Genomic DNA, 23,899 nt, shown 5'->3' on the forward strand with positions numbered 1-23,899 from the left:
TGGCTCCCCTTGCCTTCCCTTCTTTCATAGGAGAGATGTCTGTTAAAGGGAAGAAACTAAAAAAAAAAATACAGTTTCTTCCATGAGATGGTTCTCACTAATACAGGGAGTTTAAAAAAAAATTAAAATTATATAAAAAACAAACAGACAAACAGACTCCTCTCCATAGGGGGAGAATCTCCCCTTCCTCCAGGAGTGTTTTAAAACAATATAATCAGGTTTTTCTGCTAAGGGGTTGCTTCAAATCCCATGCAGACATCCTGCACAGCCCTGAAAAGTCTGCCACAAAGATCACAATTACCTCTTACCTTGGCTAGATAGTTTACATTTTAAATAAGAATGCCTGCTGATGGGCTTGCCATTCAGCTGCTGCCTGGTTTGGAAGACCCATTGTAATAAGGTATGCATACGATGAGTTGGACTCAAGGCCATGAAGGTTCTTTCTTTTAGTGGTCTCAGGGTGCTACAGATTCCTTTTCATATTGTTGGGCATGCTTTGATTGTGATTTCCTGCATGGCAGGAGGTTGGACTTGATGGCCCTTATGGTCTCATCCAACTCCATGATTCTATGATTTTATTGTTATAGGTTAGCTGCTGTGTGGGGGAGTGTCTAATCTGGGTTTCATGCCAAGGTCTGGCCCAAACAACACCATGGTCCACTGCCTTCTGAGGCTGGGAAAATGGACTTCCTAGTGCCTATGCCTTGTTTTTCTGCTAGCACAGCTGATTATATATATATATATATATATATATATATATATATATATATATATATATATTTTCATTCATTCATTCATTCATTCAAAAAAACAAACTGTGATTTGACTAATTTATGCAGGAGACTCCATTTTACTATACCATTATATTTTCTGTGACTTCAACTTCCATGGATCTGGTATCCATGCAAAGTCCTAAATTCAACTCCAGTACATATCGAGGGCCCACTATACTATTTTAAATTTAGATTTGTGTTCCTTTGACAGATCCCATTTGTGGAGAAAATTCTCTCCTCGAAATTAGATACCAGAGGGCTATCCTTGCCAAGCCCCCTGTTCCCATTTCATGACTCCTTAGTCAGCAGTTCATTTAGCCGGGAGACCCTCAGCCTTCATATAGGTTGATGACAATCTGCTACATGGAGTTGGGGTGATTTTTGAAGTCTCTAGACAAGTTCATCCTCAGAACAAATCAGACTTAATTCTGACCACATGCCCTGTTAACACAGAGTGCATCTATGCTTCTGCATGGACTCACCAATGTCTGCGAGATAAAGGTTAATCCAGTGTCTTCTTTGCCTAACCATGGGATTAGTCTTATTTTACACAGGTTCACAGACGTTCCAGTAGAGAACTGCACATTGTTTTGAAATTTTAATTGGAGGTCAGACATTAACATTCCTCTTTCAGAGTGTTAAGTCTTAATGACTACAAATGAAATCACCTTAATATCACCTTCATTGCTATAACCAGTTGACAAGGTGATCAGTGATAGGCTGGAAGCTGCCATAGGTCCAGATTAGATCAGGTTATATTCTGATTGATCACATAATCCACTGTTTAGGCAAGTTCTCATCAACTGCTTCAGGTTTTCAGTGGCTGACCTGCTATAGCCCATCCAAGATGACATTAAGAAGGGACTTGACCCAACATGGTTATAAGACAGGTTTCTGCCATCACGTCGTTTCTGCTCCATACGAGAGCAGCTAGAATGGCAGCCATCCTCACATTAAGAGGCTGTTGAGGGGAGTTTTCCAACAGGGCCTGCCCACCAGACATCGTTTTCCATCTTGGGATGTGAACACGGTCTTAAAGGCTCTGACGGTTGGGCCGATCAAGTCCCTTTGGGAGGCCTTCCTCAAACACCTCTCCCTCTAGGTCATCTTCCTCACAGCCATTACCTCCGCCAGATGGGAGTCAGAGCTGGGGTCCTGTCGGTACGTAAAGACTTGTGTATTTTTAGGCCTGTCTCAGTGTGCCTTCGTCCAGACCCTACCTTCATGCCTAGGGTCAACTCAGCCTTTCAGGTGTCACAGGACATTCTCCTGCCTTCATTCTGCCCCGATCCTAAGAAGGACTTGGAAAAGACCTGGCACACATTGGATGTGTGCAGAGCCCTCAAAATCTACATCAAGAGGACTTCAACCTTAGGGTCATCTGAGATGCTCTTTTCCTTTCGCCTGGGCTCTTTGGGGTGCAAGGTATCAGTCTTGACTCTGAGTAGGTGGATCAGGTCTTGTATTCAAAAGAGCTACTGAACTCTTGGTCTCACTCCACCCGAGGGGTTGATGGTGCACTCAGCCAGGAGTGCATCTACCTCAGTGGCCTTGGCCACTAGCGCCTCCCTGTCAGATATTTGCAGGGTGGCCAAATGGAAGTTGCCTTCGACCTTCATAAGACATTACAAACTGGACGTGTCTCAGTCCGCTGAGGCGTCATTTGGAAGGAGGGTCCTCCAACAGATTGTGTCGGGGGCCACAGTCTCCTAGCAGCACCTCCCTCCCAGTTCGAGAGGGCTTTTGTAAATCCCAGATTACAGGAGGACAGGACCCTCTCTGCTGGGAAAAGGAACGTTGGGTACTTACCGTGACACGTTCATTTCCTGCAGAGAAGGGTCCTGGCATCCTGCCCACCCGGGTGCTGCCTGCAGCCTCCGACCCTGCCTGCCTGTTGGTGGACCTGCCTTGTTCTTCTTGTTGCTGGATTGGTTTTTCTGAGTTGTTTGTTCTTGGACTAGTTTTTTCTAAGGTGTTCTAGTTAACCCTTAGCTGCTGTTACAAAAGTTCAGTTCCTTGATTACCTTACTAGTCGCTTGGCTTGTTATTGACTGAGGCTCAGGGGGGCTAGCTCCTCCCTATATAGGGGCCGGTCTTTTGTTTATTGTCCCTTCCTACAGGAGCAAATAGGAGGAGCTAAACCCAGATTACAGGATGCCAGGACCCTTCTCTGCAGGAAATGAACGTGTCACGGTAAGTACCCAACGTTCCTATTTCTATCTCACCCTGTATCAACATATCTCAGGGTCATATGTAAGTAAAGTCAATCCTAAATTTAAAGCAACTTTAAACAATGAAAAAATAAATAGACTGAAAAAGTATTAAACACATTAACAAGTTTAAAAGGTTTAAAAGTTTAAAACAATTTTAAAACTTTGTGCATGGTATTTGAAGGAAATAATTGAGGCCCAAATCTTTTAATAAGCAGCCATGTTTTCACTTGGTTCCTAAACAAAAGCAGTAGTCACAGTAATCAGTCCTCCAATGGTGGAGTAAGCCACAATTGGAGTGTCATGGCTGAGAAGGTCCTCTCTCACATCCTCACCCAGTGTACTGAACACACTGGTAGGACACAGAGTAAGGCCTCCCCCAGCAGACCTGATACAGGCATATAAAGGGAGAAGCACTCCATCAAATATCAAGGTCCTAACCTGAGAGATCTCAAATGATGGCTGCATTGTCATGCACTCATTAACAGAATATAGCCAGCAATGGTCTGTGGCTTTCCTTTTTTGTTTTTGTAATATTTTTTATTGAAACTAAACTTCATACATATAAACTTTTAACAATACATAATTCCGTGTGTGTGTGTGTGTGTGTTCTGCATCCTATTACAACTTGGCTAAGTATATTTTATACCCCACCTCTGTGCTCCTCTTCCCCAGAGCCATTTTCATCCTTATATTCCATCCAGAATCTCAATTCCTACCATGGAGGTAATTTTCCATCTTCTTTTCTCAGTACTTTCTCAACGAATTCTTTCCAAATTCCATCAAAGTCACTTTTTTTCCATAGTCCCTTTTTTTAACATGAGTCAACACTGCGATGCAGCAGCTAAAAGGCTGATACCATTTTAGGCTGCATCAATAGCGGTATAGTGTCTAGAGCAAGGGAAGTAATAGTGTCACTCTCTTCTGTTTTGGTCAGGCCTCACCTGGAAAACTGTGTCCAGTTCTGAGCATCACAATTCAAAAGAGTCATTGAGAAACTGGAGCGACTAAAATAGTGAATTATTATTATTGTTGTGAGACTTGTGTACTCTAACCAAACAACAACAACAACTATTGTAAAACAAAAAATTATTGTGGAGAATGTAGAAGTACACTGGATCACTTTTTTGCTGAATCTGAAGAACTCCTAAGAGAAACCGCACTTTAAAAAACTCCAACCCCCACCTTTTTTCCTGTTCAGCCCAAATATTTACTCCCAATCCCCCTCCTTCACCACAGAAGAGGGAATTCTACATCAAAGCTGTCCTAGCGAAAGCGCCATTTGGTTCCTAGTCTCTTCTGCCTTGAGAGGCACTCCGTCATAAAACTGCCTGACTGGTGCGAATTGCTTGCTGCTCTCAGCTGACAGTTCCAGATATGTGATCATCCTGAACATAGCCCATGGTGGCAGCAACTCCTTCCCAGAATGCCTTTCCCTGAGAGATTTGGATACAAGGTGTTGTTGAACTAAGATCCATCATGTCTATCTATCTATGTATCTATCTATCTATATAACTATATATGTGTGAGAGCTTACCCCCTAGCCTTCCCTTCTGCAACCTCCCTCGTGTCTAGAAACTATCCCTAATTATCTCACTAACTTATACAATCCTCATGGCAGAATACACCCTGAATCACTGCATGACGGTGGATTCTGACAATTATTATTATTATTATTATTATTATTATTATTATGCTTTTTATATAGCGCTGTAGATTTACACAGCACTGTACATACAAACAATAAAATAGATAAAGTAAACTTGCCCATGGCATACAATCTAAGAAATAATAGCATAATACATATAAATAATAACAGTACAGGAAAGGGTACAGTAAAGTAAAGCAGGCAACAAACTAAAAACGTCAAATAATAAATAATAGACTCACAATGCCTGGGAACGCTTCTCTGAACAGGATGGTCTTCAACTCAGTTTTGAAACTGGTTAAAGAAGTGATGAGCCATGTTCGTGGGGGAAGGAAATTCCAGGAGTGAGGGACAGCAAGTGAAAAGGGACGAATCCGGGACAGGGCAGAGAAAATCTTAGGCTGAGACAGCAAACTTTGACTACCAGAACGGAGTGCATGAGTAAGAGGGTGAGGAGAAAGAAGGTTAGATACATAAGGAGGGGCCAGCTCATGCCAGGCTTTAAAAGTCAACAGCAGAAGCTTATACTAAATATGGAAGGGGAAGGGGAGCCAGTGAAGGGATGAAATAGAGGAGAAATATGGTCAAAGAGATGAGCGGATGTAATAATGTGTGCAGCTGAATGCTGGACAGAAATTAAAGGATGGAGGTGAGAGAGTGAAAGCCCTGCCAGAAGGAGGTTACAATAATCTAGTCATGAGATGACCAGAGGGTGGACCAGAGTCTTAGCAGTAGAGGCTGAAAGAAATGGATGGATTTTAGCAATATTGTAGAGAAAGAATCTACAGGCCTTGGCTGTGGCCTGGATATGGGGGATACACGACAGAGAAGAATCAAAAATGAAACCAAGACTGCAGGCTTCCTGGACTGGTCAAATAGAGATGTCATCAACAGAAACAGAAAAGGAGCATTGGAGGGAGGGCTTAGGTGGAAAGACTAGAAGCTCCATCTTGGACATGTTGCGCTTCAAACACCGATGGCGCATCCACTGCGAGACAGCTGTGAGACATAGTAGTAGTACATAGTACATAGATCGTAGTTCCTATCTATGGAACTACTTGCTACTGAACTCTGATTGCCCAAAAAGCACATTGCATCTGCCTGCATATATGGACTCAGTCATTTATCAACCTGCCTGCATATATCTAATCTCAAGATCAATGTGCCCGCATTGGCGGACACCTCCAGAAAACACTCAGTTATCCATATATAGACTCTATATGGACTCAAAAAGTCATTATTCATTGCTTTTGCATTGCCTTTCGCTTGCTCTATATGTACTGAACTCAGTTGCTTTATTGATTTCCCCATGAAATTGTTATTATTATTGTTGTTGTTATATTGTTGCCCCTGTGTGAATGGGTTCCAGGCAAGTTTCTCTCCCTCCCATCACCCCTCATCACCGCTAGGAGACACTGCCATAGCAATACATGCTCCCACTCAAATTCTCACCCCAAAATTTTAGACAAATTCGAAAGTTGTCCAGCCCCACGCATGCGCATCGGTCTTGACACTTTCGCGGGGGGGGGGGGGGGGCTGTTATCAAGTTTGGTTTTAATAAAATTTTGGGTACATGTGGTCTGTGCTATGATCCCTGATTGACCCCAGAAAGGACCCGCCATTAACCTAAAGGTGAGGAGACCACATAGGCAGCTCACCTTGCAGAGGCAGAGCCCTAGAAAGAGATGGAATTAGAAATTTTCCATAGGAAGTTTGGGAGTCGCTAAGCCAGAATTGCCACTGCTTGCCCAAGTAAGACAATAGACTCAGCTTCTCACCTGATGAGCCAGTGATCAGCTTAACGACTCAATAATCAAGTCGGATGCCCCTCCAAATTGTGTCCAGATCTAAATGCATTGTGCAATACATTACTTGCTCTCGGCTTAACAAAGCCCAAGTAATCAACACCTTTGTCTAACAAATATTCTGTCTTATTAAAAATAATAATTGTAAGCCACTCTGAGAGCCATTAGGGCTGAAGGGCAGGGTATAAATAACGTAAATAAATAAAATAAAAATAAATATGTTTCACACCATAAAACCCTGGGTTTTCAGTCCCTCCTTGTGCTATCACCAGGTTGCAAGCTGGTCCAAGCCAGCTTGAACTCTGTTCTTAGCTCCCGTGGCCCTCTTCCCCCGCTCCTGTGGCCGTGATTCACTGTCCACCCAAGCTTCATCAGACTTCCCGGAGAAGACTTCTAAGGTAGTATTCCCTAGTAGTGCCTCTCTTTCTCAAACCTACCTCCCTAACTCACCCATCCCCTGGTGTAGCATTGAATGTGTGTGTGTATGTATGGTCCCCTTTTGCTGTGGTTTTCCCTGTGCTGTAATAAACTTTTAATTGGACCTAGTTGGTATCAGGGTCTCTTGGGGCTTGCTGGTGACCTCTGGTATACACTATTGGGACCTGATTCCAGCACGTGGTGTTGTTAGGGTCACCTCTCGGTTATATTTGAGCTAATTAAAATCCCCCTAATTAGATCCTTCCTAACACTTGTGGTTTCTTCCAATTGTATGATTCTATGATTCTATGAAATGAAATTTATGTTATAGGCAGTAATTCTGAGCATGATGGAAAAGGAAAACAGAAAATAATCTAAAGGGGGAAAATATGATGTACAGATGAAAAAATGTATAATCTCTATCTTTTAGATATGGAATACTCCATATATCTACCATGCCTAAATTAGTCATGTGTCCCTTAACTGTAGATTGCACTACTATTACCCTAAGAAAGGTGTGGGGACTGAGCGGGGTCCCCACCATTTGTGTCACCTTTTCTTTAAATGTGGGGAATTTAGCTGCAAGAGATTAAGTAATTTGAGGATCATTTCCACCTGTATATACCAGTACTCACTGAGGAGAACTCTGAGTATGGGTGAATTAAGAAGGGTTTTATTTGGAAATGTCAAGATGCAATCAAACACACAATAGTAATTCAGACAGACACACTATTCAGAACTAACTGAAATGGAACTATTGTTACTACCTGTGTATAACACCTGATCAACCTTTGATATCAACTGCCATATTAAAAGGCATGCCTAGTCACATAGTTCCAGAAGGGCACCCCAGTGTGAGGTAATAGTCTGCCCATACAAAGATCTGGGAGAATTACAGTAGCTGGGAAGTGCTAAAGGCATATAAGCAGGAAGGTGCATACTTTGAAATGTAAATCAATCTTTTATTATTGGGAGTTTGGTGATGAGGAACATGCATCTGGCATTTGTCAGAAAGCTGGAAATCATGGACATTGACATCCAGAGTTGTCACCTTTTTGTTTAGGATGCTTGCATTTATTGTCCAGCTATTTCCATTCCTCTAACTTTTCTTCCTCCTGGAAAGATCAGTTCAAAATACCTGAATAACTGCCTCAGGCTTGTGCCATTCTAGTCAATTTCAGTTAAAACCAGGCAGACACTGTCAGCTTTCACGTAGACCCTTCAGTATCATTAATAAATAAATAAATTGTTTATTTATAAACCGCTTTTCCCAGAATCAAAGCGGTGTACAATATAAAGGTAAATACAATACAAAACAAATGACATATTAAAACACATCAATACCCATTAATTCCACAAATATTGGCTAAAACATTCCACAATATTAAAATCGCAATTATAAATACCTACATCATCAAACAGTAAGGGGAGGGAAACTTTATTACAAGGAATTGGGAGGGTAGGCTTGTAGGAAGAGGTAAGTTTTTAATGCCTTTTAAAGGCTTCCACTGTTCCACTAAGGCGAATCTCTTCGGGTAAAGCGTTCCAAAGAGAAGGCGCTACTGCCGTAAAAGCCCTTTGCTGGGTAGTCGCCAATCTCACTCTAGGCTGACTGAGTACCAATTTACCTGTTGACCTGAGAGTGTGGGGTGGATTATGCAGGGAGAGGCGTTCCCTCAAGTAACTTGGGCCCAAGCCATTAGTCACCCACTTCCAAGTTGTGATCTGTATCCAATCCACTATGTAGTCTTCTACCATTCAAAAGCCTGGGTTCTGAATCTGGTACGTATTGCCCTACCCTCTGAATCACTACCCAGCCCCCACCTTTTAAATTGTTAGTGCCTGTGTGTTTGTGAGAGAGAGAGAGAGAGAGAGAGAATGTCTCTAAGTGAAAGTTGATTTTTCCTTGTTATTTCTAAATAAAACTAATCTGAAATCTACCTCTGGCATTCTGTGTTGGGATCTGTTAAACATAGGCTAGACCTTGGCTATCATTACCATAACCCTCTCACTGTTCCCTTTTGAGCTAAAGTAATGTCCTCATTGCTTACAATAAGTGGGTGCCCTCTTAGGATCTCTTGTAATTCAGGTAACAGTAGAGTGTTTGAGGGCTGTCAAGAGGGCGATAGTTAGGTTTTTGAAGAGTAGACCATAGAAAGCAGGAGGTCTGAGGGCAAAACAGCGAGTGGAATAATTGTTCTGTGTACACTGTGTTCACTGTGCTTTGAAAGACTGCGTTTGGGACTCATGTCTATACTTGAGATCCTAGCCTCAAAGGGTGTGCTATATTGCAAGGTACAAAGACCTGATGGCCTTTGCATGAATCAACAATGGAATTCTGTGTTGGAGCTTAGAGACAAGCTGTGTCTCACATGCACACACGCAGAGTTGATGTATGTAGGCAGGAAAGCCTAGAAGAGTCTGTGGTTCTGAGCTGTAGAGGAAAAATTTTCCCACACATAGGCTGTAGCCTTGAGTTCTCAGCTTCAAGGAATGAATCTCCAGAAAGTGAAACTTCATTCAACACAAGGGCTTTTAATCTTTGTTGCAGAGCTATATACAAAGATTACACTGAGTACCAGACAGCCATCTTGAATACTCACTACTATATAGACCAACAAAGTGCTTTGCAAACACCAACCACAACAACCACAACAATGGAGAATGCAACCTTCTCCCTTATATAGGTGATCTTCCTGAAGTCATGTGACAGCCATGCCACCAATGAAACTTGGCTGGTTTCATACTCAGTATCTTTTGCATCAAAATACGACCCATGATCCACATCTTGCTGGCTTCACCTACTATACATGTTACATCAGACTTCCCATGATACACAGCTCACCAAATACAGACTCATACACCTGCCACTTGAACTGCTCCAGTTTCTCCTTGTGGCCATATCCATGTCATTTTCCAGACCAGGATACAACATGGTCTTGACATTCCAGACTGGTTAATGGCTTTAATAAAACCAGCAATTGAATTAGGAAAACCCCAGCATGAAAAGATAGGGAAGTTGGCTGGGAACATGGCAGGGGGTAGATGGGAAGCCTTACTGCTTTCAGTACAACGAGACCTCTGTTGTCTCTTAGTGCAAGAGGAAATGCCGAGGGCCTGGGTGAGGAAGGAGAAGTCAGCATACCCATTTAGCTTTGATTGCATTTTTGCCTGAGTCTTACACATGTCCTCGGGTCTGCACTCCTTTCTCAGAGGAAATCCACCTGGTGTTCCAAAGGTCAATGTGTCCTCCTAAAGACATGCCTGGTTCCAGATATGAAAATATGAATAGAGACCCTGAACAGAACACATGGTATGCAAGGTGTACTAACACTACACAGAGCACAATTTACATAGTCTTCTATTGACTAAAACTGGATGTGTCATATCACTGAAATCTCCCACTACCCACAAATGAGTGTAAGCTGTGCGTCTTAAGTTACTGAAACACTCACAAAACTTTACAAATGAATCTGTATTTGGACTATAAACATTAAACCAGTGACGGCTGGTGCCTCCCATATCAGTGGGACAGTGAATATACTGTACATTATCATTTGAACTTTGAAGAAGCAATCCAAGGTGTGGAATCTATATGGGGTTGTGTCTCACTCCCCTATGTTACTCATTTGAACTAAAATCCACAACAAATTCACCATAACACTGTCATAGGAGCTACTAGCTCTCCCTGTGTTAACTAAGACAGAACTTTTATCAGTTGCTAGATTATGAGAGAAATATACTTGTCAATTAAAATAGCCACACTGTCAGAGTTCGAGACCAGAATCCTGGACAATCAACCAGTCAACTTGATTGATAAATCAACAACACTTTATTGATAGTTCCAGAATCAACAATTCTACATCACTCAGCTTCTTAGCTGAGACTGACCCCTCGCAGCCAAACAAATGCATAAATTCCCCCCTGAACCAAACTGCTCCACCCCTAGCAAAAGCCCGCGCAACAGGACCCCTCCTTCCCTTCACTAGTTCCCATCCTCCATTCCTTTTCCCTGAGCTGCTATTCTCACAGAAACGAAACTGCATTCCCAGCCTCTGCAAGCCAGATCCTCAAGGACACCAGATAGCCCACACCTGGTCCAGCCTAGCACTACATATCACTATCTCTAAAGCCAAGCTAAAGCGCAACCCATCCCCCCGGCATCCAGAGTTACAATACATCTGATAGAATACATCAGGATTCTAACACACACTTCTAGAATGATTAGATTCTGCAGTAACATATACCTGCCCTGCCCAGTTTGTACACACAAAACTATTATCAGCAGACATTAAATGAGTTTTCTTTCTAAATGGCACATTATCTGGTAATAATAACTAAGCCTCCTCAATCATTTAATCGCCCTTCTAGGGAAATTTAGAAGATGTGTCAGCTACAGCAATATAATGTTTGCTAATCTTGATCCAAAGCCAACAAGAAATAATTCAGCTATTTCACAAGTGTTAAATTTGTTTAGTTGCCACTAAACATATTTGACATGGTAGTGAAGTTAAAGATACTATTCAGTTTGATCAGTCTTTATAAATTCCTTGTAGCAGTTTGCTGTTGGTATAACCTGGAAAGAGCATGATTCAATACAGTGGTACCTCGGGATACGAATTACCCAGCTTACGAAATTTTCAGGATACGAAAAAAATTAATTTAAAAAAACTGTTTCGGGTTAAGAAAGTTTTTTCGGGTTACGAAAAAACTTTTGGTGCTTTTCGGCGCTATTTTACACCAAATCGCGGCTTTTCCCCATTAGCGCCTATGGGGATTCGGCTTGCGAAAGCCTTTCGGGTTACGAAATTGACAGCGGAACGAATTAATTTCGTAACCCGAGGCACCACTGTATCTGTCAAACCCCAAGATACGTTCAATGTTCTCTCTAGCATGATGCAAGACACTATCATTTTCTGAACTGTCAGAACTGCACTACCACTGTTCTTTTTTTTTATTCCATGTACAAACAGGGGCAGTAACATGACAAGTTTCATCTAGAGTCAATTTAAAATGTTACAGCAATGACAAAGATGCCCAAATAAGATATCCATAAATTCTATCAACTGGCCTAGCTGTACATGATCAGGCTAAACCAATATTGTGCAGATTAGATTGACAAGTAAGAATCTCATGTTGTGAAATTAAGCAAGACAAAACACTGTGAAACATAAGAATTGCAGTCTTGGAGGCAGCTAAAGGATCTTCCAAAGTAACCATTTGAGTCTCAGTTTGTTGTACTGTGTGCTGATCGATTTCATAGATCCTTGAAACTGAAGGACTGTGGATTTCAGCTGGTCTAACTGAAAAACCTGCTGCTGTGACTACTGAGATTGTTGATACTGAATAGACAGCATTCTTAGTGGGGGAAAAAATCCCTCCTCTCCACCCCCCCCCCATGAAAAGAGAAACAGATTCTATTTAGTTTGTATAAATGATATATGACATTAACGTATTGTGGTTTATTTTGATAACCTTTTCAAGTGTTAATGGGCTATGATTTAGTAAATTCTAAATTAGAATAGTTAGAGTGCAGGAATCATACTAATTTTGCACCTCCTGGGGAGGCCAGATGACTTTGTGAGCAAAGAAAGAATAATCATAAACAAATTCATAAACAAATGATCAAGGCTGAGACCAGCAAAGATATTTTATTTTCTGTGGAGACAATATTTTAAGGAGTGTTCTCACTGCAAAGCTGAACAAGTTTCCCAGTCTCCTTATCAGTATCTGCCTGTGTGTGAGAGAGAGGGGGTGGGTGAGATGATGATGATGATGATGATGATGATGATGATGATGATGATGATGATGATGATGATGATGATTTGTAATCCTCCAGAAGATTATGAATAGTAATCTAATATTTTTTTTGCTCTGCAGTGCACAACTTTAGATGTATCTATTGCCAGAAAATTAAACTGAAAAGGAATGCACCTTCCCCAAATGCAGAAAAAAAATAAGCTGTAAGAAAGTATCTTGTGATAAGCTTTTCTTTCCCTGCAGAAGTTTCAGGATAGCAGCATTTTAAATAGATGAATATCCTATAACTGGCTTCAAAGCAAACAAAGCAATGCCTCAAATCTTCCTTTTGAAGATTTATTTTTTTAATGTAATAATTGAGCTAAGGCAGACAGCTTCAGTTTGAACCATGCAAGTTTGAAAAGACATCTACAGTCGTCCCTTGCTATCCATGGATGATCTGTTCTGGACACCACCACCCCCCCATGGATAGCAAAAAAAGTGGGAGCTTAAGCCCCAGCTTTTTCAATAGGTGCATGTTCATGCTCATGCCCTCACGGGCAACCACATGCTTTCCTGTTTCCCCTTAAGCAAGAAATAATGAAAGATTTCTTAAAGACTCAGCATTTGAAGACCAATTAATATATGAATGAGCCTCAATTTACAACAACTAGCTTTCAAAAAACTTAATCTATACATGCTGACAGTGTAGCATAGAAGATGGTCACGCCCCCTTGCCTCCGAGGACTGCTGTGTGAGCTGTTTGTTGCTGCCAGGCAGCTTCCTGGGTTGTTAGACATGCGCAACTGCGCACCGGCCCAGGAGCCGCCCTCGGACTGCTATTGGACTCCATCTCAGCGTTTTTGCCAGCGGACCGGGGGAGAAGGCCGGAACACCTGGGGAAGGTGGAGAAAGGGGCGCGCCGGGGCAGCAGCGTGTATAAAGCCAGCCTGTCTGGTCCCCTCCTCCGTCACGCCCCCTTGCCTCCGAGGACTGCTGTGTAAGCTGTTTGTTGCTGCCGGGCGGCTTCCTGGGTTGTTAGAGTTGCACAACTGCGCACCGGCCCAGGAGCCTCCCTCGGACTGCTATTGGACTCCATCTGAGCGCACTTCCGCAGCTGCGCAGTTGCGTACATCTGTGTCTGCGTGGAAGGCAGGAGTGACGAACCCGAGCCAGCTACTTGGCAGAGAATGATTGCCGTATCTTCTCTCTGCCTTCATTGCTGTATTGTCGGGGGAGGGGGAGGGTATGGATGTGAGGAGTGTTTTGGTTGGGGAGGCAGAGGGTAATTCGCTTGGTACGAGCGGGGCTCCTATTGGAATAGTGTGGGGCAGGGGGAGGTATGGCGGTAGGAGAGTGGATCAGCGTCACAGGGGAAGGCGAGATTGATGCTTAATACCTATCTCCCCTTCCTATCCCTCTTCTAACCAAAGAGATCTGAGGGTCATCCCAACCATTCCACAAACCCTGTCTCTGCTCCTGTGCAATGCCAGGTCTATTAAGAACAAGACCCACATTATCTATGACCTGCTTGAAGATAACAACTGCGACCTGGCTTGCATTACTGAGACCTGGCTTGGGCCTGAAGGGGAAGCTGTGTGGGCTCAGGCCCTACCTGCCGGGTACTCAGTGAAGGACCAGACCAGTTTAGGTGGGCGGGGGGGTGGGTTGCTTTGATTCATAAAAACACCTTGTCCCTATCCAGGAACCATGTCCATCAAACTTCCTATATTGAGTGCATTTACCTGACCCTGAAGGCCAGTGACAGTCTAGGGATTCTGTTGGTCTATCGGCCACCCCGTGCGCTAACAGACTCCCTTAACGAGCTGACACAGTTGGTCTCGGAGCTAGTGCTGGAATCCCCCAGGCTCTTGGTCCTGGGGGATCTCAACATTCCCTTCGCGGCCAACCAGATTCCATCCGGTGCGGCTCGAGAATTCATGGATACCATGACAGCCATGGGCCTGTCACAACTGGTCTCGGGGCCTACGCATTCGGCGGGTAATACACTTGATATGGTTTTTTTGTACGGATATGGAAATTCCGTGGGCGGAAATAACTAATATTTCTGCCCTGTCATGGACAGATCATTTCCTGGTGGAGGCAAAAATCAAGGCATCTACCCAGATCCCTCCCGGGGGTGGCGGACCAATTAGAATGGTCCACCCTCGAAGGCTGATGGAACCCAAAAGGTTCCAGGAAGCCCTAGAGGGGTATATGGTTGGGAATGACGGCGATTCTGTTGATGCCCTGACTAACATCTGGGACACCGATCTCTCCAGGGCTATACACAGTATCGCTCCCAAGTGCCCTCTTAGGCCTGTTTCCAAAAAGAAGCCCTGGTATACGGAAGATCTCCGGGCAAGGAAGCAGGTGCTGCGACGGCTAGAGCGTGACTGGTGGGCACACCAGCGCTTACCCGACAAGGCTCTCCTAGTCCATCTTTTGGAGGACTACGGAGAGGCGATAGATGCAGCAAAGAACTCGTTCTTTGGTGCACGTATCGCGTCCGCGGAGTCGCGTCCAGCAGAGCTGTTCAGGGTAGTGAGGGAGCTTACTCGGCTCCTCCCTGCCCTGAACCCTATTTTAGAATCATCTAAGGCCTGCTGTGACCAATTTAACAACTTCTTCGCGGATAAAACCTCTCGGATAAGGGAAGGTCTTGACGCCAGTATTAGTGCAGAAACCAGAGTAGAGGTATCCAGAGCCTCCGTGGACTCGATTATACTGGATCACTTTGAGTCTGTAGATACCGATGATGTGGACAAGATCCTTAGAAGTGTTAGGAAGACAACTTGCTCCCTCGATCCCTGTCCCTCATGGCTAGCGGCTCAAGGGGGAATGGTAGTAACTTCCATGTTACACCGTATAATTAACACATCATTGAGAGATGGGCAATTTCCATCTAGCTTGAAATTGGCCATTGTAAAAACCCTGCTAAAAAAGCCCTCCCTTGACACCCTGATGTATAACAATTATCGGCCAGTATCGCTATTGCCATTTTTGGGGAAGGTGATTGAGAGGGCAGTTGCAATCCAGCTTCAATCGATCTTGGATGAAACGGATTATCTAGACCCATTTCAAACCGGCTTTCGGGCAGGTTACGGGGTTGAGACTGCTATGGTCTCCCTGGTCGATAATCTCCGTCTGGACATGGACAGAGGTAGCGTGTCCCTGTTAGTGCTCTTGGACATCTCAGCGGCTTTCGATACCATTGACCATGGTATCCTTCTGGAGCGCCTAGTGGAGCTAGGAATCGGAGGCACTGCGCTCCAGTGGTTCTGATCCTATCTCTCTGGGAGGTTCCAGATGGTGCAGCTGGGGGACGTGCGCTCCGGCAAGAGGGCCCTTACATCTGGGGTCCCTCAAGGAGCCATTCAGTCCCCCATGCTCTTTAACATTTACATGAAACCACTGGGAGAGATCATCCAGAGGCATGGGGCCTCGGGGTTATCAGTATGCTGATGACACCCAAATAGTCTTCTCTATGTCTCCGACTGATTCAGTGACCAAGGATGGCATCTCTCCTCTCGTTGCCTGTCTGGAGTCGGTAATGGGCTGGATGAGGGAAAATAGATTCAGCCTGAATCCAGAGAAAACGGAAGTACTCGTGATAGGTTCTCCTGGCCCGGGGATGGCGGTGATTCCACCTGTTCTAAACGGGATCACGCTTCCCGTGAAGGACTCAGTACGCAGTCTGGGGGTGCTCCTTGATTCGTCGCTCCACCTTACATCTCAGGTGGATGCGACGGTCAGGAGCACCTGTCATCAGCTTAGGCTGATACGCCAGCTGCGTCCCTACCTGGGCCAGGGGGACCTTGAAATGGTAGTACATGCTCTGGTAACCTCTCGATTGGATTTCTGCAATGCGCTCTACATGGGGCAACCCTTGTACCATACCTGGAAGCTGCAATTGGTGCAGAATATGGCGGCTAGACTGGTCACTAATACACCTAGGACCAGCCACATAACACCGGTCCTTAAAGACCTTCACTGGCTGCCTATTCGCTTCTGGGCGCAATACAAGGTGTTGGTTATTACCTAAAAGCCCTAAATGGCTTGGGCCCAGGGTACTTGGAGGACCGCCTCTCTCCGTACAATCTGCCCCGTACACTCAGATCAACCGGGAAGCAATGGTTAAGAGTTCCGGAGGTCAGATTAGTTACTACCACCAGGAGGGCCTTCTCTACCTCGGCCCCTAACCTCTGGAACTCGCTTCCCGATGAGCTCCGCTCGGCCACCTCACTGAATCAATTTAAGAAGGGGTTAAAAACACACCTCTTTGAGCAGGCATACCCCTGACTCCTGACTCCTGACTCCCGATGTGCTCCCACCCCCCCTCGTCAGCACTGTTTAGCTGGCATGAGATGTGATTTTATTGTTGTAGTTGGTGTTTTTGATGTTTTGTATTTTGATGGTTTTATATTGTATATGTACATGCTGTTAACCGCTTTGATTTTTAGAAAAGCGGTATATAAATAAAAATTTTATTATTTTTATTATTATTATTATGGTAGCAGCTATTATTTTTGGTATGGAAGATTTTTTTTATTTCAACTCTGGAGTGAACAAATCAATAAATTTTGGGTTCTATCACTTTCTCATTAATTCCTGAATTTTTAAATCTGTTAAGGAAGTTAGTTTGCACTCCCCCAAGTCAAGGAATTTTCATTTTAGTGAAAATTTCTCTAAAATACACATTTCTGGGCATCTTGATTGAATTGCATTGTAAAATTTGGTGAAATGAGAATACTGAAGAATAGTCTTTTGTGCCTTGTTTCCTTCTCATCCAGAATTTAAGCTCTCATTGGAAGCAGATTCACCACCGGGGTAGGGGTGGAATGGATGGTGCAATGGTATGGTCTGCACCAAGTAACATCCCAGAAGAGGCCCTCTGAAGTAGTTAGTTGCAATCATAATTATATAATTAGCTGTCCTAGTTCTCAAAAGTAAATAGACGGTTACTTTTTTGTTATAAAAAAACACACCTAAATGCTTCAAGTTGTTTGTCTTCCTTCTGCTATCATTGCACCAAATTAAATTTGCAGCATGATTGTTTTCCAGTCAGCTAAACTTCAAACAACATGGCTTAAAAATTGTAAATGCATTCTAAATTAAACAAATCACATATATGAAGTCAAAGGCTTTCATGGCCGGCATCCATATTTTTTTGTGGGTTTTGTGGCCACATAGCCCGAAAAACCCACAAAAAATCACATATAATAATCTCTTGTAGAAAATATCTTAACTTATGCAATCGAATAACTTCTCTTAATTTCAACCATACATGGAGAGAGATCCCAGAGGTCCAAGTAGAGAAAGAAAAAGGCACTAGAGACCACATTGCAAACATAAGATGGTTAATTGAGTGCACCAAGGAATTCCAATAGAAAATCAGCATGTGTTTTATAAACTATAGCAAAGCCTTTAACTGTATAGATTATGAAAGGCTATAGAACGCCCTTAAAGACATGGGAGTGCCACCACATCTGACAGTCCTGTTCAGGAATCTGTACTTAGATAAGAGCTGGCTAATGTAGTATTGGAGCCATTGGCAATAATCTTTGAGAACTCCTGGAGAACAGGATAAGTCCCATCAGACTGGAGGAGGGTAAACATTGTCCCCATCTTCAAAAAGAGGGGAAAAAGAGGATCTCAACAATTATCGTCCAGTTAGTCTGACATCAATACCAGGAAAGATTCTAGAGCAGATCATTAAACAGGGAGTCTGTGAACATCTAGAAATCAATGCCATAATCACAAAAAGTCAACACGTGTTTCAGAGAAAGAAGTCATGCCAAACAAATCTTATCTCTTTCTTTGATAAAATTGCCAGCTTGGTTGATGAAGGGAATGTTGTGGATATAGTGTATATCTTGGGCCCTTGCACCTCTTTCCCATCAAAGGCAATGCATTATTATTATTATTATTATTATTATTATTATTATTATTTGAATCATAGAATAAATGAGTTGGAAGAGACCACAAGGACCATCCAGTCCAACCCCCTGCCATGCAGGAAATCCAAATCAAAGCATCCCCGACAGATGACCATCCAACCTCTGTTTAAAGACCTCAAAGGAGGGAGATTCCACTACAATCCGAAGGAGTGTGTTCCACTGTTGGACAGCCCTTACTGTCAGGAAGTTCTTCCTAATGTTGAAGTGGAATCTCTTTTGCGGTAGCTTGCATCCATTGTTCCGGGTCCTAGTCTCTGGAGCAGCAGAAAACAAGCTTGCTCCCTCCTCAATATGACATCCCTTCAAATATTTAAACAGGGCTATCATATCGCCTCTTAACCTTCTCTTCTCCAGGCTAAACATCCCCAGCTCCCTAAGTCGTTCCTCGTAGGGCATGGCTTCCAGACCCTTCACCATTTTAGTCGCTCTCCTTTGGACATCCTTTTAAAATTGGGGTGCCCAGAACTGGACACAATATTCCAGGTGGGGCCTGACCAAAGAAGAATAGAGTGGCACTATTACTTCTCTTGATCTAGACACTATACTTTTATTGATGCAGCCTAAAATTGCATTGGCCTTTTTAGCTGCTGGATCGCACTGTTGACTCATGTTCAACTTTGGTCTACTTGGACTCCCAGATCCCTTTCACATGTAGTTTCATTCATCCAGGTGTCACCCACCCTATATCTGTGCATTTCATTTTTCCATCCTAAGTGCAGTACCTTACATTTCTCTGTGTTGAATGTCATTTTGTTAGCTTTGGCCCAGCTTTCTAGTCTATTCAGGTCATCTTGAATTTTGATCCTGTCCTCTGGGGTATTAGCTACTCCCCCTAGTTTGGTGTCATCTGCAAATTTGATAAGTATGCTCCCAATTTTGTCCTTCAAGTCATTGATAAAGATGTTGAATAGCACTGGGCCAAGGACAGAGCCCTGTGGGACCCCACTGGTCACTTCTCTCCAGGATGAAAAGGAGCCATTGTTGAGCACCATTTGGCTTCGGTCAGTCAACCAAATACAAATCCATGTAACAGTTGCCTTGTCTAGCCCACATTTTACAAGTTTGTTTGCAAGAACATCATGGGGAACTTTGTCAAAGGCCTTACTGAAATCAAGATATACTATATCCACAGCTTTCCCTTCATCTAACAAGCTGGTAATTTTATCAAAAAAAAAGAGATCAGGTTTGTCTGGCATGACTTGTTTCTCTGAAACCCATGTTGACTTTTTGTGATTATGGCATTGATTTCTAGATGTTCACAGACTCTCTGGTATAGATGTCAGACTAACTGGACGATAATTGTTGGGATCCTCTTTTTTTTCCCTTTTTGAAGATGGGGACAACGTTTGCCCTCCTCCAGTCTGCTGGGACTTTTCCTGTTCTCCAGGACTTCTCAAAGATTATTGCCAATGGCTCCAATATTACATTTGCCAGTTCTTTTAATACCCTTGGATGTAGTTCATCTGGTCCTGGAGACTTATTGCACTCAGAGTTTTCCCATTCCGTTCCTGTTAACAAGGCGGAGAGATCATGAAACGGGCTAACGATGAACGCTATCGCATTAAGTGTTCTTTGCAGTATGTGAACGCGAGATGAACGATTGCTACCGCACACCGCTAACGGAGAAAACGACCTGTTGATGTTATAGGACCTCGCTGTGAATGGATATCACCACATAGCCAGATCCCATCCCAAGCGCGCCCCGACCATCCCCTGCCTCCGCGCATGTGTACTTTGGAAAGAAAATCAGGCTTGCTTTTCAAAGGGAGCCTGGAGCATCAGTCTCGTGTTCCTTGTGTGTTCAGAGCCATGGATCCTCATGTTTTGGTCCTTCTCCTTCTCCATACCATCTCCCGTTTCCTGATAATGGAGCAGGCACAGAGAAGAAGGAGGACAGTTATCTACCAGTTAATTTCCAAAAAGGTAGCTTTGAGACATGCCATTGCTGAGCTCATGGACATGAAGGATGCACCCACCACAGATCTCCTTGAATGGCTCTCCACATCTCCATCACCTCAGAGATGGTGGTTACATCCAATTCAAAGGAGGAATTGGTGGCATGAAGAGGTGATGGTTTTGTGGGATGATGACATGTGGGAGACCCATTTCTGCATGAAACGTTCTATTTTTTTTTTTTTTTAATTTGGTGGAAGTACTCCAACTCGACCTACAGAGAACCACCACTCCTATGAGGAAGCCAATCTCTGTAGAAGAGAGGGTGGCTGTCACGTTGTGGTGGTTGTCAAACCCGATTTTATACAGAAAAGTGGCATCTCGATTTGAAATTGGGACATCTTCAGTGGCTGAGATTGCTGTGGAGGTTTGCCTTGAAATCGAAAAGAAACTCCTCATAAAAGCTATACAGCTTGGCAATTATCATGTGGTAATAATTTATCTTCTTGGTAAAGTAAAATAATTTGTATTACATGCACTGCCAGGACATTGGTAGAACATGGATTTAATGTCTGCGTGTGTATGGTGAATACCTTCACAGACAGACACAGACACACGCACACACACAGTTATCATGATGCCAACAGATAGACTTGTATATCCACACACAGATAACAAACAATTTGTGTTGGCATATACTGTTCTGTATCCAATTAAAAACTGAGGGGGGTAACAAATACTTTGTATAGCAACCCCAGGGTGAAAAGAGGCAATGCTACATAAAAAGCCATAAATATACCTTCCTTGCTTCCACTGTATTATTTTGTGTGCTTAATGAAAATGATGCTTAATTTTTAATTTTGAAATAAATTACTTAAAGAGAGGCGATTTAGATGGCTGCTAAGCAAAAAATTAATAGAGCTCCCTTTTTTTAAAAAAATCTTCATTTTTAACAAAACAGTAAAAGTATTGGAAGGTATGTGCTCCATTTTCTGATTAAAAATATTTCTTGTAATGTGAATGGTAGGTCTTTGATTTTAAAAATAGATTGTTTCATATCAATATGACACTACTTAAGAAATTAATAGATTCTTCATTCCTTTTTAGATAATGCATGGTTTCCATAAAATTGGTTTTCCCCATTGTGTTGGGGCTATTGATGGGACGCATATTTCTGTTTGCCCTCCCCGGGGAAGAGAAGAGGAATACCTCGATCGTAAGCAGGGATACTCCATCACTGTGCAGGGAACAGTTGACCATCATGGCAGGTTCATTGGTGTAGAACTTGGATATACAGGACGAACGCATGACAGCTACATTTTCCACCACTCTGCTTTGTGGCATGCAGTGGATGAGGGATGTTTTGTTCCTGGTAACCCCACCATAAATCTGTCTGCCCTTACTATTCCACCTTTGATCATTGCTGATGGTGCGTACCCTATTCAGCCATTCCCTGCTCCAAGCATCCCTGAACACGTTTACTTTAAAAGATCATTAAGTAGGGTGAGAAATTGTGTGGAAAAAGCTTTGGGGCATTTGAAAAATTGTTGGGGATGTCTGGCAGGCAGACTTACAGTAAAAGAAGAACATTTTGTTACTGTAACTGCTGCTTGCTTTATATTGCATAACATATGTGTTACCAGTGGAGAGGTGCTGCATGATGACATTGATGCCCCGCCTCCTATTGTTCTCCCGCCCATGCATGCCAATCAAAGACGTTATGATGCTGATAGAAAAAAGGAGGGAGAACAAATTAGAATGGCATTTGCTAGGTGGATGTTTGCAAATTGTAGGAGGGTAAACCATGAACAATGAAAAGAAACTCTGTCCTGTTACATTTTGCTTTTAAAATATTTATGCATCTACATTTTCTGTTCCGAGCTAAATCATGACACATATGTTTGAGGAAAGGTAAATTCAGATTATTTTTTCTTCAATTATTTCATGGTTACCTTCAACTACATTCAGGGCATTTTTTAAAAAAATCCCTTGCAATTATCACAAAAACAGTCACAGTGTGGGTTGCTGAAAATTGAGAGCATGGATTAAAAATTGAATAATGTTTGATGTTGCATATCAAGTTTTAATTTAATGAAAATGTTTACTAAGGAAAAATACATGTTTGTTGATGTTTTTTCAAGATGTTACATATCTATACATAATGTTCTTTACAATAACAGTGAACCCAATGCATTAAAGAAAAGATTTTGATTAAACAGGATGTGATATGTTATTATTCTGTTATGTCGGTGGGAAGGGGGTTAGATGACATTATGCTTCGTGTCAATGAAAGGCTTTACCATACCTGGATGGATCTATCTTGTTCTATAAATTGTAATGGTTAGGAAATAACTTATTACTATGTTATGCTGTCATTTCAAAACCTACAGAAATCGACTTATGCCTCTTACCTTTTTTTTAATAACATTTGGGGAGGAGTGACATGCTAGGACAGGATTCATTTCCATGGACATCAGTTAACGGTTGATGAACTATTATGGCAATGATTTTGGACAGCATTGGCATTAAAACAAATGTAGGCCCATTACAGACGGGCTAAAAAGTACGCGCAGAGCGCGTACTAGGGTTAAGACGGAGCAGTGCTTCCGCACCGCCCTAACCCTAGCGCACGCTCTGCGTGCACAAAATAGTGGCGGCCATTCCACACACGCCATTGATACGTGACGACCGCACCACCTCCAAACGAGGCGGCGCGGTTGTGACGTATTGGGGTCACGGCAGGGCGCCTAGTGTGCCCTTTCCGCAACCCCGGAAGGAGCTCCATTTCGGAGCTCCTTCCTGGTTTGGTCCACTGGGCGCAGCCTTTAGACGGCTGCGCCCAGCGGACCAAAGGAGAAAGGGGCCAAACGGCCCCTTTCTCCTTCTCCCTGCCGCCGCGGGGTGTCCTTGGGGCTTGAAGCCCCAAGGACACCCCTTTCCAGGCTGCAGGGAAGGGGCCTTTTGCCACTTCCCCGCAGCCCGGAAAGCGGCGGATCGGGGCTTCAGCGGCTGCCGCTCTGGCCGCTGAGACCCCGATCCGGTGGGGAAAGGTGCGCCTACAGGCCGCCCCTAAGGGGCGGTCTGTAACGCGCCGTAATCTGTCATTTTTGTTTGTTTGTTTGTTTTAGAGAAGGGATACGGGCCTTTTTTTCAGACATTGAAAATTGATTCCAAGAAAGAGGAAATGCTCATGCTCTTGCATCTCTAATACCCATTTTATTTAATAATGTGAACATACATTGATAGTTCTCTGAATACATTATTCAAAACCTGACATTGATTAACTTCTTCGACATCTTAAAACCATCTAAGAACCATCACTATACGCGAACAATAACAATTTTGTTCCTATTCCTTTTCTCATAATGTAAATTTGGCCTAACTTGTAAACCTACAGACTGATTTAACAACCTGTTATTTAGATTCAATAGAACTGTCACATCCACATTATGAA

The 23,899-nt window shown here is 43.1% G+C and overlaps 1 long non-coding RNA gene across 2 annotated transcripts in view; it reads left to right on the forward strand.

Moving 5' to 3' along the window:
* LOC149309457 (uncharacterized) overlaps nt 1-22,594 on the forward strand; it is a 43,735-nt gene extending 21,141 nt beyond the window's left edge. The window contains exon 3 of one of the 2 annotated variants that reach the window (XR_016281907.1): nt 21,553-22,594. This is a non-coding gene — a long non-coding RNA (uncharacterized LOC149309457). Of the gene's footprint in view, nt 1-12,733; nt 13,833-21,552 lie in introns of those variants that run through there. The other variant, XR_016281908.1, reaches the window with a different exon arrangement.
* Nucleotides 22,595-23,899: the final 1,305 nt, after the last annotated feature.

This window comes from Sceloporus occidentalis, unplaced genomic scaffold (assembly GCF_023333645.1).
Source record: "Sceloporus occidentalis isolate IW3139 unplaced genomic scaffold, rSceOcc1.0.p SCAF_7, whole genome shotgun sequence".
In the NCBI taxonomy this organism is placed as follows: domain Eukaryota; kingdom Metazoa; phylum Chordata; class Lepidosauria; order Squamata; family Phrynosomatidae; genus Sceloporus; species Sceloporus occidentalis.